General features: G+C 43.7%; 1 long non-coding RNA gene across 2 annotated transcripts; it reads right to left on the bottom strand.

Annotated features, from left to right (window-relative positions):
- Positions 1-1,839: 1,839 nt before the first annotated feature.
- On the bottom strand, positions 1,840-17,698 carry LOC105498262 (uncharacterized). Of its 2 annotated transcripts, XR_011616978.1 has the most exons (4): positions 17,581-17,698; positions 5,380-5,413; positions 5,100-5,276; positions 1,840-1,975 (listed from the first exon to the last, which is right to left on the bottom strand). It is a non-coding gene; the product is annotated as an uncharacterized lncRNA (long non-coding RNA). The 2 variants fall into 2 exon arrangements; XR_011616979.1 differs by lacking the exon at positions 5,380-5,413.
- Between the last annotated feature and the right edge of the window lie 1,286 nt (positions 17,699-18,984).

Here is an 18,984-nt window from a genome sequence, read left to right as displayed (position 1 = left end):
CAGGCACTTGCTGCCACACGCGGTTAATGTTTGTATTTTTAGTAGAGACGGGGTTTCACCATATTGGCCAGGATGGTCTCAAACTCCTACCTTGTGATGCGCCCACCTCAGCCTCCCAAAGTGCTGGGATTACAGGTGTGAGCTACCATGCCTGGCCTGTTTTTGTTTTTAAGAAAACTTGCAGAACAAGGCCAGGCACTGTGGCTTGCACCTGGAATCCCAGTGCTTTGGAAAGCTGAGACAAGAGGATCACTTGAGGCCAGGAGTCCACCACCACGATGGGCAACATAGTGAGACCCTGTCTCTGAAAAAAAAAAAAAAAATTTAAATTAACCAGTTGTGATGGCTTGCACCTATAGTCCTAGCTACTCAGGAGACTGAGATGGGAGGTTTCTTGGGCCCAGGAGTTCGAGGCTGCAATGAGCTATAATGTGCCATGATACCACAGCCTGGGTGATAGAATAAGATATTGTCTCTTAAACAAACAGGCTGGGCTTAGTGGCTTACACCTGTAATCCCAGCACTTTGGGAGGCCGAGGTGGGGAGATCACTTGAGGTCAGGAGTTCAAGACCAGCCTTGCCATCATTGTGAAACCGCTTCTCTACTAAAAATACAAAAATTCACTGGACACGGTGGCACATGCCTGTAATCCCAGCTACTCGGTGTTGGAAATAAGAGCTCGGAGTCACAAAGAAAATGAACATTCAAATAAAGAATTTCTCAGTAAGGCAAATTTGCTTCTGCGGAAGGGTGTTGCTTATTCTTTTGGTCACTGCAAGAGCACACAAAACAAAGGAGGGAATAGGTTTTTATCCCTAACACAGGCCCTACTACTGTGTACAGTCCCCATTGGCTGGGGTCGGACTGCACAACCTGAGCTGATCCTGATTGGCTACTTCAAAATGGAGGAAGGGTGGGAGCTACAGCAGTGGGAAGAGCAGTTTCAGAACTAAGGATGCCAAATAAGGAACAGATGTGGGTTACAGATTGGGAATGACTGGAAATTGTTTACCATAACTAGGGGCAAGGGGGCAAGGAAGTTAGGCTTTGAAAATAGAGGACGACGGATCTTTGAAGAGGAACTCACTGTTTCTAACAACTTCCCCCTTTTGATTTTCATAATTCTTCCTCTTCAAACATTTTAGCATGTCTTGACTCTGCTGTTCTGCTTGGTTTTCTGAAAGTAGAAGTTTATCTGAGTAAGGCGGGGGAGAATTAAAGGTTTTGGTGACAGCTGTTTCTATAAGTCTCTGCACTAATCCATGAATACAGGGCATGATGCAGCATCTAAGAATAAGTACACCTATAACAATTGCAAGAGGTAAGGCCTTATAATGCCTTTGTAATTGTTCCACTGGGGGCTGTGTTATTAGGGATGGAATAAGGACAGGACAGACTGGTTGGTAAGCTCTTGGAAGGGCTTAAGATCACTGCATCCCATTAGGTCTCCAAGGAATGCTAAGTTTTCTTCCTGTCATGAGGGACACGAGGTAAAACTGGCATCAGGAAACGGAGGTTGGATGGCCCTTGGGGGCTGACCCACAGGGTGTCAGACTTCATGGAAGAGCAGAGAAAGAGAGATCAGCAGAATTCATTACCCCAGGCTGTGGGGTCTTGGAAGAGAGCTACCATACAGCTCATGCCCTGTCGGGTGGAAGACCATCCAAGTGGTCATTGGGTATGGAAGGGATAAAGGAGGTATAGGAGGGTTAAATTTTTATTAGCTTTAGTTTGGTAGGACTCTTCTCCAGAACAATGGCCCATGACTCTGGAGGTGGCAACGCTTTCTTGACTCGGGTATCATGAGTCCATCCTCTTTCTGCTATTTGGACTGTAGTCTCGGTGGTTAGAAGCACTAGGTAGGGTCCCAAGCTGGTTCGAGTTTTCCTTCTTTCCAACTTTTGATGAGGACGTAAGCCCTAGGCTGATGCTGGTGTGCTGGGAACTCTAGGTATGGCGCCTGTGCTAAAAGACCTTTAGTTTTGAGAGAAGAGAAAGTGGAAGATAGACCAAGTATATAATTTCTGAGAACCCAATCTTTTGTTTCAAACGTAGCAATGTCAGCAGTGGAGTATAAATAGGGCAACCCACATAGCATCTCATAAGGAGATAAACCAACATCTTTCTGAGGGGCAGTTCAGATTCTTAACAAGGCAATGGGAAGGCATCTAGTTCATGGCAACCGAGTCTCTAAGACTAATTTGGTTAAGTGACTCTTCATTTTCTCCACTTTTCCCAATGAGGGTGGGTGTCAGGGAGTATGGTATTCCCATGTTATGTCTAGTGCTTGGGTTAATTTCTTAATGACATGCACAGTGAAATGAGTCCCATTATCTGAATCAATATTTTCTGTTAGTCCATACCTGTGTATAATATTTTCAATGTTTTGACTACATTATTAAGTTGCACTTGAAAAGGGAATAGCTTCCACCCAGTGAGTAAGGTGATCTATTATCACTAATAAGTACTGTAGGCGACCGATTATGGGCATTTCCGTGTAATCAACTTGGACACTTTGGAATGGTCTTAATCCTGGACTTCTTCCCCCAAGGGGTGGTTTTCTCAGGGTCTGCCTATTAGTCTTTTTGCATATTAGGCAACTATCTGTAACTTGTCTTGCCAGAGTATAAATTCCTATACATCCATAAACCCTGAGAACTGCATCACACATAGCTTGAGGTCCCATTTTGATGCAGGTAAGACAAGACTTCTCTCATGAGGGGTTTGGATAACATTTCTTTGGTCTGGTAGCACCCAATTCCCTTCTGAATTTTCTTTGGCCCCTATTTTCATTAATTTCTCCCTTTCAGTGGAAGAGAAGATGGGGACTCGTCGGGGGAGGAAGACAAGGGATTAGGTGAAAAATGGATGTTTCAGAGGAAATGGCAGCTTGTTTGGCTATTTGATCTGCAAGGTTATTCCCTCGACTTTCAAAAGAAAGACCTTTTTGGTGTCCTGGGATATGAACAACAGCTGTCTCTTCTGGCAGCTGGAGGTTATCTAATACTTGAGTGATTAATTCCTCGTGGACAAGGTCTTGGCCTTTGCTATTAGTGAGACCTCGTTCAGTCCAAATTTTCCACCGGTGTGAGCTACCCACCTCCAAGGCGTACTTGGAATCAGTATAAATAGTCCCTTCCTGGTTTTGTAAGTGTTTCAAACCCCAATTTAATGCAAACAATTCACAAGTTTGGGTGGACCAATTATTAGCCGATCTTCCTGACTATATTTCTGCGAGAGCTTCCCCATCAACTACTGAATACCCATGATGTCTTTTTCCTTCAATTACCCAGGAAGAGCCATCTATAAATAAATGCTGTCCTGTTTTGAAAGGGGTCTCTCTTAAATTGGACCTGACTTTTGTGTGATAATCAATTAAATCTAAACACTGACGCTCAGGTCCTTTTAGATTTGGATTCCCTGTTAGAAAACCTGCTGGGTTAAGTGAATTATCAGTGGTTAGTGTTAAATCATCTCTTTCTAATAGGATAGCTTCATACTCTAAAATCCTTGAGTCATTGAGCCACCTTCCCGCTTTCTGGTTTAAAATAGCTCTAACTTGATGGGGTGTGCTTACAACCAAAATTCCCCCAAAAAATTAGCTTTCTGTTTCCTTCAGTTAACAAAGCAGTGGCTGCAATAGATTGAACACATTCAGGCCATCCACAAGTTACGAGGTCTAAAACCTTTGATAGAAAAGCTACAGGTTGCTGGTGGCCCCCATGTTCTTGGGTAAGTACCCCTAAAGCTACCCCCTTGTTTACATTAACGAAGAGGTGAAATGGCTTTTCTAGGAGTTCCTGCTTAGTTTTAGGCAAAGGTAAGGATACAATTCCTTCAACTCACTCAGGTCCTATCCTTCGTTTGCCCTTACTTATTAAATGCCCTAAGTATTTAACTTCAGGCTCTACAAATTGGAGCTTTCCCTTTGAAACCTGTAAGCCTTTTTCTCTGAAATGGTTAAGGAGGCCAATGGAGAGTAATTTTGGTGGGCCTTATCCTTTGGAGCCCCCTGCTGGAAGGTGGATAATATAATACTTGCTTTTTGTTTTTGCTTACGTATGCTTCCTGAGCTTCTCTAAGGAGTTCATTGATAGGACTGTCTTTTCAATTCTCTTTTGTCTTTAGCATTCCCTGCCTGAGGGGAATCTTCATATTTTCCCAGTGAGCTGCATTGTTATTGTCCCTTGAGTGGTCTTAGGTGGGGAATTTTTGGTCCGCGGTGGGAACGTTTTGACCAGGAGGGTGTTCATGTTCCCAAATTACCACAGCAGCTCTATGGACTATGCTCCTTTCTTCCCCTGAAAAGAGGATGCCCATGATGGACATTAATTCAGCCCAAGTATATAATTGGGGTGCTAAAAATTGGTCAATTTTATCTGCCACTCCATAAGGGTCATCTAACAGTAGGTTGACTTTTTTTTTCTTTTTTTTGCAAATTTTGAACTTCTGAGCTGGTTAAGGGGACATTCACAAAGTCAATGGCTCTCCCTCCTACGGGCACCTCTCTTAAGGGGAAGAGGAACTGATTCCCTAGAGGTAGAGGGGAAAGGGAAGTGCTGAATATCCTTTTTACATTGCTCTACCTCATGTTGAAGTCCTTTTAGGGAAGGGTACTTAGGAGCAGGATCATGGAGCAATAATTTCCAAGAGTCAGGGTTGTAAGAAGGAGGAACAACATCAGGAAGGGAAGGATCTGGGGCAGGATCTGGGGCAGCAGTGGCTGTCTGAAGGGGAGGGAGGTTAGGATCGGGGTATTAAGCAGGGGGAGGTGGTCTAGGGGATCCCATACTCTGGTGGACTGTTTGGGGGTAGGGACCCTGTTCTTTTCCAAGGAGTTGGTTTCTGACTTACCTCCTATAGCTTTTAGGGGATAAAGGAGAATTGGGGTATTTCCCATCCTGGAGATTTGACCTAAGGCCCAATCCCTTGTCCTAGAGATTTCTTACCTTTCCTTTCTCTAAAGGCTCAACCCCCCCTTACTGGAGATTTCTTGCCTTTCCTTTCTCTAAAGGCTCAACCCCCCACTTACTGGAGATTTGTTGCCTTTATCCCGACCACCAAGGATATACTTTGTCACCCCCATGACATTTCTTACCTTTGTCTGTGCACAGAGTTACCTGGTTTCTGCAGTATGTGAGGATCCTTTCCGCCCACGTTGCTGAGTGTCCAGGTTTATTCATCACACCTGGTAGGGCCCGATTCCTTACTCTGAGGCCACTACAACAAGGCAGTGGGGTGCTTCTCCTCATGAGAGGGGACTGAAGACCCTTTCCTGGAGGAGAATGGGAATCCCAGATGAGCCCGGGAAATAAAAGCTCGGAGTTACAAAGAAAACAAGCACTCAAATAAAGGATTTCTCAGCAAGGCAAATTTACCTCTGCAGAAGCATGTTGCTCGTTCTTCTGGTCACTGCAAGGGCACACCAAACAAAGAAGGAAATGGGTTTTTATCCCTTACACAGTCAGTCCCTACTACTGTGTCCAGTCCCCGTTGGCTGGGGTCAGACCACACAACCTAAGCTGATCCCAACTGGCTACTTCAAAATGGAGCAGGGGTGGGAGCTACAGCAGAGGGAAGAGCAGTTTCGGAACTAAGGGCATCAAATAAGGAACAGATGTGGGTTGTTACGGATTGGGAACGGATGTGGGTTACAGATTGGGAACAGATGTGGATTACAGATTGGGAATGGATGTGGGTTACAGATTGGGAAGAGCTGGAAATTGTTTACCATAACTGGCAGCAAGGAGGCAAGGAAATTAGGCTCTGAAAATAGAGGATAAGCAGACCCTTTGAAGAGGAACTCACTGTTTCCATCATCGGGAGGCTGAGGAAGGAGAATTGCTTGAACTCAGGAGGTGGAGGCTGCAGTGAGCTGAGATCCTGAGATCATGCCACTGCACTCCAGCCTGGGTGACAGAGTGAGACTCTGTCTCAAAAAAAAAAAAAAAAAAAAAAAAAAAAAAGCAAACTTGCAGAATATGAGGCTAAAGTTTTATGGGACCTTTAATTTTGTAGCCACTTTCTCAGTATATTTGATACGCTGGCTTCACATGAATACTTCACCTTTTTCAAGGATCAGTTTCATTAGCATCAGTAGCCACTTTCTTTTTTATTTATTTTAACTTTCATTTTAGTGTCAAGGGTACATATGCAGTTTAGTTATATGGGTACATTGCATGTCTCAGGGGTTTGGAGTACAGATTATTTCATCACTCAGGTAATAAGCATGGTATCTGATAGGCACTTTTTCAATCCTCATCCTCCTCCCACTCTCTGCCCTAAAGCAGGCTCCGGTGTCTATAGTTCCATTTTTTGTGTCCATATGTATTCTGTGTTTAGCTCCCACTTACTACTTTCATTTAACTCAACTTTAAAGCAATCTGTCAGCTCAGAAGTGATTCTTGCCTGAATAGAATTCCACTGGATAAGACCTACTCCAAGCACGAATACATAGTGAATGTTGACCAGCTATTGTTGGATATTGGTAGCAATAAATGATATCATGCTTTTTCTCCAAGAGTGAAAGGGGAATGTTATCTGGGGAAGCATCCCCAACAGGAAACTGGCATGATCTGTTTTCTAATGTCAATATGAGTCATATATTTATTATTTATTTATTCATTTATTTATTTTGAGATGGATCTTGCTCTGTTGCCCAGGCTAGAGTGCAGTGGTATGATCGTGGCTCACTGCAACCTCCACCTCCTGGGTTCAAGCAACTCTCCTGCCTCAGCCTTCTGAATAGCTGGGATTACAGGTGCCCACCACCACGCCCAGCTAATTTTTTTATATTTTACTAGAGATAGGGTTTCACCATGTTGGCCAGGCTGGTCTTGAACTCCTGTCCTCAAATTATCAACTCACCTTGGCCTCCCAAAGTGTTGGGATTATAGCCATGAACCACTGTGCCTGGCTTAGATTTGTTTTTTTTGAGCAGATTACATGTTTCTCTGAAATGCGGCAATATTTTCTGTGATGATAGTGATCATGTTAAAGAATGGCCTGATCTAAAGGAATCACCATTTTGTCCAAACAGGTGATTACTGGGAACAGAATGTAAAAACAATTTGCTTACTGTTGTATCTCCAGCAATTGATACAATGCTTGGTAAAAAGCAGATCCTCAAAAAAAAAAAAAAAAAAAAAAATTAGAAAGTAAATATAGAAAGGAGGAAGAGAGGAAAGCCAAGAGAATGAGGAAAGAAGTTTCAGGAACATTAGATAAAAGCCCAAATATTGATGCAAGAGGGGATCTCCAATATCTATGTCCAAATTCCTTATTTTAGATATGGGAACTGGAGACACAGAGGAGTTCAGTAACTTCCCAGGGTTATAATATCTCAGGCTAGATGGTTACTGTGTCATTCCCAGATGTTAGGACTTTGGACTGCTGTGTGTGTGTGTGTGTGTGTGTGTGTGCGCGCGCGCGTGCGTGCACATAGTCACAGAGTGACTGTTGCCCAAGCTGGAGTGCAGTCTGGGTAATTTTTGTGTTTTTGTAGAGATAAGGTATCCTCCCTCTGTTGCCCAGGCTGGTATTGAACCCCTGGGCTCAAGTCATCCACCAGCCTCGGCCTCCCAAAGTGCTGGGGATTACAGGCTTGAGCCACTGCACCTGGCCAGGACTTTGGATTTCAGTCTTTATGTAACACTAGTGGAGCTGCGGGAAGAATCATCATAGGAAGACTCTGGGATCTTGCACTCTGACTCCAGATTAGCATGCTCAGATTGGAGGAAGCTTGAGAAGAAGTCTTAGCCACAGACCTGGAAGAAACTCTGAGAGAGCACAAGCAAGACATAGTGGAGCAATTTAATTCTAAACACCAGACTAAGACTGAGCAAATTGACAGGTGCTGTTGTTTCCTTACTGTCAATGGTCTATACTTCTCTACACACATGCACGATTGTCCCTCTTGCTAACAATCTGGGTTAGACTGCAGTAGTTAAAACTCAGGGACAAAAATTAGCACTCTCAGAGATTATAATTTGCCAGTAGAATTCAGAGATTGTGATGGCACAGATGACAGTGGCTTCTCTCGACATCAGTACTGGGGCATGTGAATAGATATAGTCCTTGGAATACAGCAAAAAGTTCTGCAGCCAATCATTGGAAAAATTGTAGTTACACAGAGTTCTTCACGGCAAGACTGTATAATGCCTTTAACATACTAACATGAGTTTTAAATCTCCAAAAGGCAAATTGGTTCTTAGACTTTCCAAACTTATTTTCCAAGGGAATCCACTTGGGGACAATGGTTTTTCTTTTTTTGTTGGTGTTTTTAAACTGTGATTTCATATCATAAACCAGTACACACATACTTGTAAAGGTAAAACTAAGACAAAGGTTTCATAAAATACACATATTTTTTCTTTTTGTTGAGACAGAGTCTTGCTCCATTGCCCAGGCTGCAGTGCAGTGGTACAATCTCAGCTCACTGCAACCTCCGCCTCCCAAGTTCAAGTGATTCTCCTGCCTCAGCCTCCCGAGTAGCTGGGACTACAGGTGTGTACCCCACGCCTGGCTAATGTTTTTTTTTTTTTTTTTGAGACGGAGTTTCGCTTTTGTTGCCGAGGCTGGAGCGCAATGGCGCGATCTTGGCTCACCGCAACCTCTGCCTCCTGGGTTCAAGTGATTCTCTTGCCTCAGCCTCCTGAGTAGCTAGGATTACAGGCGTGCGCCACCACATCCAGCTAATTTTTTGTATTTTTTTTTTTTTAGTAGAGATGGGGTTTCTCCATGTTGGTCAGGCTGGTCTCAAACTCCTGACCTCAGGTGATCTGCCCACCTCAGTCTCCCAAAGTGCTGGGATTACAGGCATGAGACACTGTGGCCAGCCTCCCACAAGGTTTTGAGTGTTTTGAAGGCCAGGACTATGTCTTATTCTTCTTGGTATCACCTAGTATAATGCTGTGCACAAAGTAGGCCTCAATAAATGCTTGTTGAATTGAATTTACTTGAGTTTCCAGAAATGGGGAGGTCACCGGAGAAACGTACAGACCAGGAAAAGGCGACTGAACTCACTCCAAGGAAGTTTTATTGTTTGTTTGTTTTATTTTGTTTTTGAGATGGAGTCTCACTCAGTCGCCCAGGCTGGAGTACAGTGGCACAATCTCAACTCACTGCAACCTCTGCCCCCCAGCCTCAAGCCATTCTCCTGCCTCAACCTCCCCAGTAGCTGGCATTACAGGTGCCCGCCACCATGTCCGGCTAATTTTTGTATTTTTAGTAGAGACAGGGTTTCACCATGTTGACCAGGCTGGTCTTGAACTCCTGACCTCAGATGATCCGCCCACCTCGGCCTCCCAAACTACTGGGATTACAGACATGAACCACCGCTCCTGCTAGTGTTTTTAAATAAAGGGGAAATTATAATGATAGGCAGAGATGTTTTGGAAAGTATTTTCATGGCAAGTGCCTAAAAGTAGGAGTCAGAGAAACCCAAGTCCATGAGTTGGCCAAGAGACTGAAAAGACCCTCAAGAGAAAAGACGGGATGGGAGGAAGGCAGCTGGCATCACAGCCAAGGCAGCACTACAATGTGCTGGAACTCCCCAGCATTCTGACCCAATGACCTACTTCGTGCAAGGCTGGGAGTGCTGTAGAATACAGCAAAGTGTAACAACAGAGCCTTATAAGTGCAAAACACCCTGTTCCTGTGGGCCCTTAATTGAGAACTGCTTGTACTTTCACCAGATGATTGGATTAACAGCAGCGCTTGCCCTATGGCAGGAAGCGTGATTATTTTCTCAGAGTAAAAGAGGCACTAATTTTGGGACTTGGCCCTGGCTCACATAGGAAGGGGGCGGGAGAGTCTGACTCAACTGACAATGGAAGTCCAGCCAGGAGGGCAAAGAACAATGTCCTCAGGTAAAGCCATTCGTGTCTGGCACATCTGTGGCTTGGTGGTGACTTCCATTCACCAACCAGCCTGGGTTTTGGGGACAGGCTCTCAAGTCCCAAGGAGAGAGTAGGCAGATGCAAGGCAAAACTCTCATGCCAGAAGTATGGAGAGTGGGCCTGGCAGTACCGTATGATGCCTGCTGTCTTGATATAATGATAAATAACATGCTTTTTTGTCCTCAACAGGCTCCTACTTAGGACAATAAATTATATGTCATTTTTGGCACGGAATACTTGGAAGAATCCCCAGAAAAACAACTTTGCAACAGGAACCAAGGCAAAAGCCAGCTTTATAAACTGGGGCAAGAAAGAATCAAGGTGGGAACTATGGCCCACCTTGGAAAAGCAGGCTGTCCTTGTAGTTACTAGACATCTCAGAGACAGTACTACCCGTATTCCGTGCAGAAAGCAATGAGGGTCTTTGTCCTTATTAACAATGGCACCTGCAATCCTCCAAAATGCAGGAGGAGATAGTCTTCCTATATCGGTATTTTTATTATCAGACTCATCATTGAGAATCACTGCTATTTATTTAACATTTGAAAGAGTGTTAACTATCCCTGAAGAAGAGAATGTTTTGCACACGGTATTCTTTCCAAGTATATGGACAAGACACTGTGCTACATCATGCAGAGGTTGCAAGTCGCTTATAATCTAATTGGAAAGTTAAATAATTATAAAAGGTTTAAATAGCAGTCCAAGAGAGCAACAGAAGAGTTATCAAAAACTCATGCCTGGTTAATAGTCAAACCAGTTGTGTTAGCTGTAATTTTTATGAGAGTTCAAAGAGAAAGAGTAACTGCTTCAGATTAGGAAGATAAAAAAAAATATTTTGCAGGAAACAGGACATCAAGTCTTTTTTTTTTTTTCGAGACAGGGTGTCACTGTGTCACCCAGGCTGGAGTGCAGTGGCATGATCTTGGCTCACTGCAACCTCTGCCTCCGAGACTCAAGCGATTCTCCTGCCTCAGCCTCCAGAGTAGCTGGGATTACAGGTGTATGCCACCATACGCAGCTAATTTTTGTATTTTTAGTAGAGACAGGTTTTCACCATCTTGGTCAGGCTGGTCTTGAACTCCTGACCTCAGGTGATCCACCCGCCTCAGCCTCCCAAAGTGCTGGGATTACAGGTGTGAGCCACCACGCCCAGCTGGGACATCAGGTCTTGAAGGACTTCCCATTTATTAAGTACTTACTATTTGTCAAACATTTTCACATATGGATTCTTATTTCTCAGAACAATCCTATGAAATAGGCATTGGTATCCATAGTCTACAAAGAAGGGAACTGAGACGCTGAGAGTTTAAGCAACTTTTCCTAGGTCACCCAGCCAGTAAAAAGCATAGAGGCTCAGACCCATATGTATGTTACTTCAAAGTTTCTATTTTTTCTGAAGGGGGAAAAAGAAAAGAAAAGAAACCAGAGGCTTCCAGTCAGGTTGAACAGTGTAAACAAGCTCAGATAAGTCTAATAATGGAAGATATGTTTGGAGTTCTGCAAATAGCCCTATTTGATAGATGTAGAAATTTCAGGAAAGTGAAAAGGTGGCATTCCACCTAAAAAGTTAAGGAAGGAGTAGTTTGTGAAAGGCCTTAAATAGCAGTGCAAAGAGTCATGGGAAACTATTTATGTTTGAGCTTGGCCCTCTATGCATGGAGCCAAAGATAGGGCATGGAGCTCAGGATCCTAGGTTGTGCCCATTCAGGTTGAAAGGGCAAGGACAAGGTTTCTGATATCAAAAGAGGATATAGGCTAAAACTAGAAGGTACAGATAACCTGCAAACTAGAAAAGAAAATAAGAAATGCTAGTGTCATGTCATACAAGAGCTTTAGAGTCAGTTGAGTTTAGATCTTGGCTTTCCTGCTCATTACATGTATGACATTCCGCTGGTCACTTAACATCTTTCAGATTCAGTTTCCTAAGTTATGAAATATAACTACTTTATGTTAGACTTTGTGGTTGACTCCCCCAAATCCTTTCCACCTCAGTTGATCCATCTAAAGCCATCATGATAATCCCATTCTCCTTGCTAATGATTGGTCCAGGGATGGCTGATGAAATATGCAAAAGAATGCAATGGGACACCAGAGAACTTGCTTGCTCTCTCTCTATGCCATGTGAGGACACAATGAGAAGATGGCCATTTCCAAGCCAGAAAGAGAGTCCTCACTTCACCTTACCAGGGTGGCACCCTGCTCTTGGACTTCCAATCTCCAGAACTGTAAGAAAATAAATTTCTGTATTTTGTTATGTCAACCTGAGCTGACTGACAAAAAGGACTTAATGGGCCCAATGCGGAGGCTCATGCCCATAATCCCAGCACTTTGCAAGGCTGATGCAGGCAGATGACCTGAGGTTGGGAGCTTGAGACCAGCCTGACCAACATGGAGAAACCCCGTCTCTACTAAAAATACAAAATTAGCCAGGCATGATGGCACATGCCTGTAATCCCAGCTATTCGGGAGGCTGAGACAGGAGAATCACTTGAACCCGGGAGGCAGAGGTGGCGGTGAGGCGAGATCGCGCCATTAACCTCCAGCCTGGGCAACGAGAACGAAACTCCGTCTCAAAAAAAAAAAAAAAAAAAAAAAAAAAAAAAGGAGGTAATGGAGGCTGCTAGGTAAGTTTTTCCTTGCTCTTCTAAGGGAAACCATAAGTCTCTTACTTCGTATATCAAAAAACACAGAAATAGTGCCAACTGCTACCAGTACCCATTGCACCCCACCAGAGAAACCAACTTGAGAACAAAGCTGATGTATACAATTGGGCAGAATTTCAGGGAAATGGAGAGAGAACCCTGATCAAATCATACCTGAAGTCAATAGTGTAATATTATGGCACTTTCTGTTATTTGAGCCAATATAATTTCTTTTTTTTTTTTTTTTTGAGATGGAGTTTCACTCTTGTTGCCTAGGCTGGAGTGCAATGGCACAATCTTGGCTCACTGCAACCTCTGCCTCCCAGGTTCAAACGATTTTTTTCTGTCTCAGCCTCCTGAGTAGCTGGGATTACCGGCATGCAACACCACACCTGGCTAATTTTGTGTTTTTAGTAGAGACGGGGTTTCCCCATGTTCATCAGGCTGGTCTTGAACTCCTGACGTCAGGTGATCTGCCTGCCTCGGCCTCCCAAAGTACTGGGATTACAGGTGTGAGCCACCATGCCCGGCTGAGCTAATACAACTTCTTACTGTTAAGTGAATTTGAGTCAGGTTTGTTACTTGCAGATTATAGCAACCCAGGGTGATTGGGAGAATAAATCCTAATAATTAAAGATTTTAGTGTGGTGTGTAGTACATATATATATAAATGATAGCTATTAATATTATTTTAGGTAGAGACCTAATTTGTAAGTCACTTACTGTAGTGATCGTGACTGGGAGATCTATTAGAAGTCACCTATTGGTGCCAGGCATGCTGGCTCACGCCTGTAATCCCAGCCCTTTGGGAGGCTGAGGCAGGCAGATCACCTGAGGCCAGGAGTTCGAGACCAGCCTGACCAACATGGAGAAACCCCGTCTCTACTAAAAATACAAAATTAGCCAGGCGTGATGGTGCATGCCTGTAATCCCAGCTACTTGGGAGGCTGAGGCAGGATAATCACTTGAACCCAGGAGGTGGAGCTTGCCGTGAGCTGAGATTGTGCTGTTGCACTCCAGCCTAGGCAACAAGAGAGACTCCGTCTCAAGAAACGAAACAAAACAAAACAAAACACCACACCTATTGATAAGGGTTGTGGTGACAAGACTCAGTCTCTGAAAAAGAAAGAAGACTGGAATAAGGGGTAGAGAATTGGCCTGAGATTTGCCTCTGGCAAACCAAGTTTAGATTCTGGTTGACAGGCAAGACACTAGCAGAAGAAACAAAGCAAAACTGGTATAAATGTTGCAGATGTAGTACCCTTCCTAATTTCCAGATTTCAGCTAGGAGTTTTTCTATGGTCCTAATAACTCAAACAACCAGCTCTGCTTTAGAAACTTCCTTATAGGCCCGGCGTGGTGGTTCACGCCTGTAATCCCAGCACTTTGGGAGGCCAAGGTAGGCGGATCATGAGGTCAGGAGATCAAGACCATCCTAGCTAACACGGTGAAACCTCATCTCTACTAAAAATACAAAAAATTAGCCAGGCGTGGCGGCGGGCGCCTGTAGTCCCAGCTACTCAGGAGGCTGAGGCAGGAGAATGGTGTGAACCGGAAGGTGGAGCTTGCAGTGAGCCAAGATCGTGCCACTGCAATCCAGTCTGGGCAACGGAGCAAGACTCTGTCTCCCAAAAAAAAAGAAACTTCCTTATGTCCTTTCTTTGCCCTCACTAGAGATCCCATTATTGGTTTCTCTGGAATGTGCTCTTACACAAACACTACTTCTATTTAAATGTTTGCATTATTTAAACAGGTGAAAATAGTAAAATTAAAGGAGCTCATTTCGTCCTTATTCAGTTGTACTTTTTTAAAGACTCAAATGGCTTAATTACGTATTTTAAGCCAAGCAATAAAAACATCTAAAAATTGTTCCAAAAGCACATCATTTGCTTGATGGTAAACAGTTTCTAAACAAAACCAGTGTAGCCAGGAAAATAGTTGTCCTAAGCCAGTGGACAGCTCTTCCTTGAATTGTTGTAGCTGGTAATTAAGCTGGTATACATGGTATGATTGTTAATATTTTCTATTTTTATCAAATTGCTCTTCCAAATTCTGAAAACTATTCAGTCCTTGAGGGCATATGAAATCATTTCCTTGTTACTAAGAAGCATGTAAAGCAGATTAAATTAGCAATTATGATTCTAAAGCAAAATTTAAGGAAATATGCAAGGTTTGACTACCAGGATGTTCACTGAAGCTTTATTTATTTATTATTGTAATTTTTTTTTTTTTTTCCCGAAATGGAATCTTGCTCTGTCACTCAGGCTGGAGTCCAGTGGCGTAATCTCGGCTCACTGCAACTTCTGCCTCCCAGGTTCAAGTGATTCTCCTGCCTCACCCTCCCAAGTAGCTATGATTACAGGCGCGTGCCACCATGCCTGGCTAATTTTTGTATTTTTAGTAGAGACAGGGTTTCATCATGTTGGTCAGGCTGGTCTCAAACTCCTGACCTCCTCGTGATCTGCCAGCCTTGACCTCCCAAAGTGCTGGGATTACAGGCGTGAGCCACCATGCGCCGCCTATTTTTTTTGTTTTTTGGAGATGGAGTCTTGCTCTGTCACGCAGGCCGGAGTGTAATGGTAAGATCTCAGCTCACTGCAACCTCTGCCTCCCAAGTTTAAATGATTCTCATGCCTCAGCCTCCTGAGTAGCTGTTACTACAGGCGTGCACCACAACACTGGACTAATTTTTGTAGTTTTAGTTGGTGGGGTTTCACCCCATTGTCCAGGCTGGTCTCGAACTCCTGACCTCAAGTGATCCTCCCACCTCAACCTCCCAAAATGCTGGGATTACAGGCATGAGCCACCGTGCCCGACCCTGAAAGATGATTATTAATATATGTGCATGTCTTCTACAGACAGATAAAGCATTGGAAAATTTTCTCATTTTCACTTTTCCCAAAAAGAATAATTTTCACTACATAAATACAAATGATATATATTTATACATTTTAGAAAAGCAAATTGTTTTCAACCACTTTCAACTAACTTGGAAGACTCGTTTTGCTAGTAAGGTGATGTTGACATTAATATTAGTAATTTCATTTCTCAAGAACTCACTGTGTTTCTGCAGTTTATGCTAGGTTTATAGAGATAGATAGATGGAAAAAGTTTCACCCTGAAGAGTTCATTTTTAAAATATTAGTAAATGTGGAATAATTGTGAACAACTTAGTAAACAGGAACTTCCATTTGCCATTTAACAATCTTTGTTCATGTTTGTTTGTGTGTTTTTGTTTTTGTTTTGAGACAGGATCTCACTCTGTTACTCAGGCTGGAGTGGGGTAGCATAATCTCAGCTCACTGCAACCTCCACCTCCTGAGTTCACACGATTCTTGTGCTTCAGTCTCCCAAGTAGCTGGGATTTCAGGCATGCACCACCATGGCCGACTAATTTTTTTGCATTTTTAGTAGGGATGGTTTTTCACCATGTTGGCCAAGCTGTTCTCAAACTCCTGGCCTCAAGTGATCTGTCCACTTTGGCCTATAATGTGCTGGGATTATAGGCGTGAGCCATCATGTCTGGCCTTTGGTTATGTTTCCACCATGGTTAAGACCTTGTGATAAAATGTCAGATTTATAAAGCTGAATGAGATCAAGTTCCTAATTGGGGAAACAGACAAAACACCCTACTTTACTTAACCATGGACATTATGCATTTTTATTTATTTTTTGGCAATTTTACTTATCCCCTGACAGTAACGATTGCAAAATCATACCATCTAATGTAAAATGAACAATAAGCCACCATTATAAAAGCAATATAAGTAAAACCAAATAAATTAATTTGTTAATTGCCTTTCCTTGCCACTAACAATCACCTGTTAAACATTTATCTCTAAACTATATTCTAGAATAAATTATGTCTCTTTAGCAATTGTTTTGGCTGAAAGTACAGTTTTGGATTCTTGAGTACAATTGGAGGAGATTATATTGCAAAATTTTCCAAATTCGTCCATGCTTTATATATCTTGCCCATAAAACAAGTTAATCCAGTTGAGTCACTAATGAAGCAATGTATAGATGATTCCTCAATATCCATTACTTCTTTTACTATTTTTTAAGCCAAATGATTGAGAAATGGGGAACAGTTATAGGAATGTGCCCCAATTAGATAAACCCATTCCATTGCCCAATTATTACTTCAGGATCCTAGGCCTAAATTATTAAGACCATTTTTATTTTGAGACGGTATATAACCTGATTCAGATTAATAAAACCAGCCTGACCAACACGGAAAACCCCGTCTCTACTAAAAATACAAAATTAGCCAGGCGTGGTGGCACATGCCTGTATCCCAGCTACTCGGGAGGCCGAGGCAGGAGAATCACTTAAATCCGGGAGGGGGAGCAGTGAGCCGAGATTGCACCATTGCACTCCAGCCTGGGCAACAAGATCGAAACTCCATCTCACAAAAAAAAAAAAAAAAAGTGTCATTTTGAATATCTTCTGACCATTCAATTCTCAGGTAATTTCCATGACCTGGAAAGTCTATCATCAGGAAATAAGTTGCTTAATTGATATTGCTGTTAGAAGAGGATCTATGCTGATGTTCATATATGGCCAAGGACATGGGATAAAAGAGAACCTTCTGGAAGACAGAACTAGGGCTCAATAAGGGGAATAGAAAGGGCAGTCCTCTCAGGGGTACTGCCTGAGACTGCCAGTGTGGTTAATCAAGGGCCTAACCTTGTGCATGGCACAGAGCTCTTGCTATTCCTGTCCAACAGGATGTGGCTGGTATGTGTTCTGGAACAGCGGACAGTGTGTATTGTCGCCCAGTCTCTTATTTTCCAACTTTTTTTCTAAGACAGAGTCTCACTCTCTCACCCAGACTGGAGTGCAGTGGTGCGATCTCGGCTCACTGCAACCTCTGCCTCCCAGGCTCAAGCAATTCTCCTGCCTCAGCCTCCCGAGTAGCTGGAATTACAGGTGCGCGCCACCATGCCCGGCTAATTTTTTAATTTTTAGTAGAGATGGGTTTTCACCATGTTGGCCAAGCTGGTCTCTAACTCCTAACCTCAAATGATCCACCCACCTCAGCCTCTCAAAGTGCTGGGATTACAGGCATGTCCCACAGTGCCCAGCCTATTTTCCAACTTTTTAATCAGTAATCTTGTTCTTTGAGTAGTGGGGTGTTGGGAGGTAAGTTATCATTCTGAGAAGCTATAGCCAGGACTGATAAACATGACAACACAATGCCCAGATCGCTGAGCTAGGTGCTGATGTCATAATTAGATGGGTCTTTGGGTTGACTCCTAGGTGAATGCATCTCATATAAGCGGGTTTATGACCAAAGCACTCATTCCTCTCAGCTGCCAGGAGTGAAGTCGGCTAGTGGCCCATAGCCAAGTCCCACTCTAGGAATTGTCCTGTCTCCAAATTACACCTGTCCTCAGGGAAAGCCTACACCCAACATACTCTCAGGGAAATAGGGAAACAGAAGTGTGGAATGATGAGTGGTAGAAAGGCCTCAAGTGTCATCCCTGCTGCACCTCTCCCGTGGGGAAAGGCTGAGGTCTCTGTGGCATCTGCGTCACTGTTCAACCCCTCTCTCTGCCCAATCCTCCTTCTTTCTCTTATTCACAGTGGTTGATCCCAAAAGTACTACCCAATAACTCTCCTACACCCAAATCCCTATCTAGCTGGGTGTCATATTCTTGTAGTCCCAGCTACTCAGGAGGCTGAGGCAGGAGGATCACTTCAACCCAAGAGTTTGAGGCTGCAGTGAGCTGTGATCACACCAATGCACTCCAGCCTGGGCAAAAGAGCAAGATCCTGTCTCTAATTAAAAAAAAAAATTAATATAAAAAAGTCTATCTCAGGCCAAGCACAGTAGCTCACGCCTGTAATCCCAGCACTTTTGGAGGCTGAGGCGGGTGGATCACGAGGTCAAGAGAGAGAGACCATCCTGGCCAACACGATGAGACCCCGTCTCTACTAAAAATTTAAAAATTAGCTGGGCATGGGAGTGCATGCCTGTAGTCCCAGCTACTCGGGAGGCTGAGGCAGGAGAATCGCTTGAACCCTGGAGGCGGAGGTTGCAGTGAACCAAGATCACACTACTGCAACTCTGCTCTGGCGATAGAGCGAGACTCCATCTAAGAAAAAAGTCTACTTCCTAGGAATGTAACCTAAGATAATACATAATAATGATAATAATGTTAGGAAGCTGGGTGCGGTGGCTCACGTCTGTAATCCCAGCACTTTGGGAGACCGAGGCAGGCGGCTCACCTGAGGTCAGGAGTTTGACACCAGCCTGACCAACATGAAGAAACCTCATCTCTACTAAAAATGCAAAATTAGCCAGGCGTGGTGGTGCATGCCTGTAATCCCAGCTACTCAGGAGGCTGAGGCCGGAGAATCGCTTGAACCTGGGAGGCAGAGGTTGTGGTGAGCCGAGATTGTGCCATTGCACTCCAGCCTGGGCAACAAGAGTGAA

The sequence above is a fragment of the Macaca nemestrina genome, chromosome 19 (genome assembly GCF_043159975.1).
Source record: "Macaca nemestrina isolate mMacNem1 chromosome 19, mMacNem.hap1, whole genome shotgun sequence".
Taxonomy (NCBI): Eukaryota; Metazoa; Chordata; class Mammalia; order Primates; family Cercopithecidae; genus Macaca; species Macaca nemestrina.
This window is presented reverse-complemented; position numbering and strand designations above follow the sequence as displayed.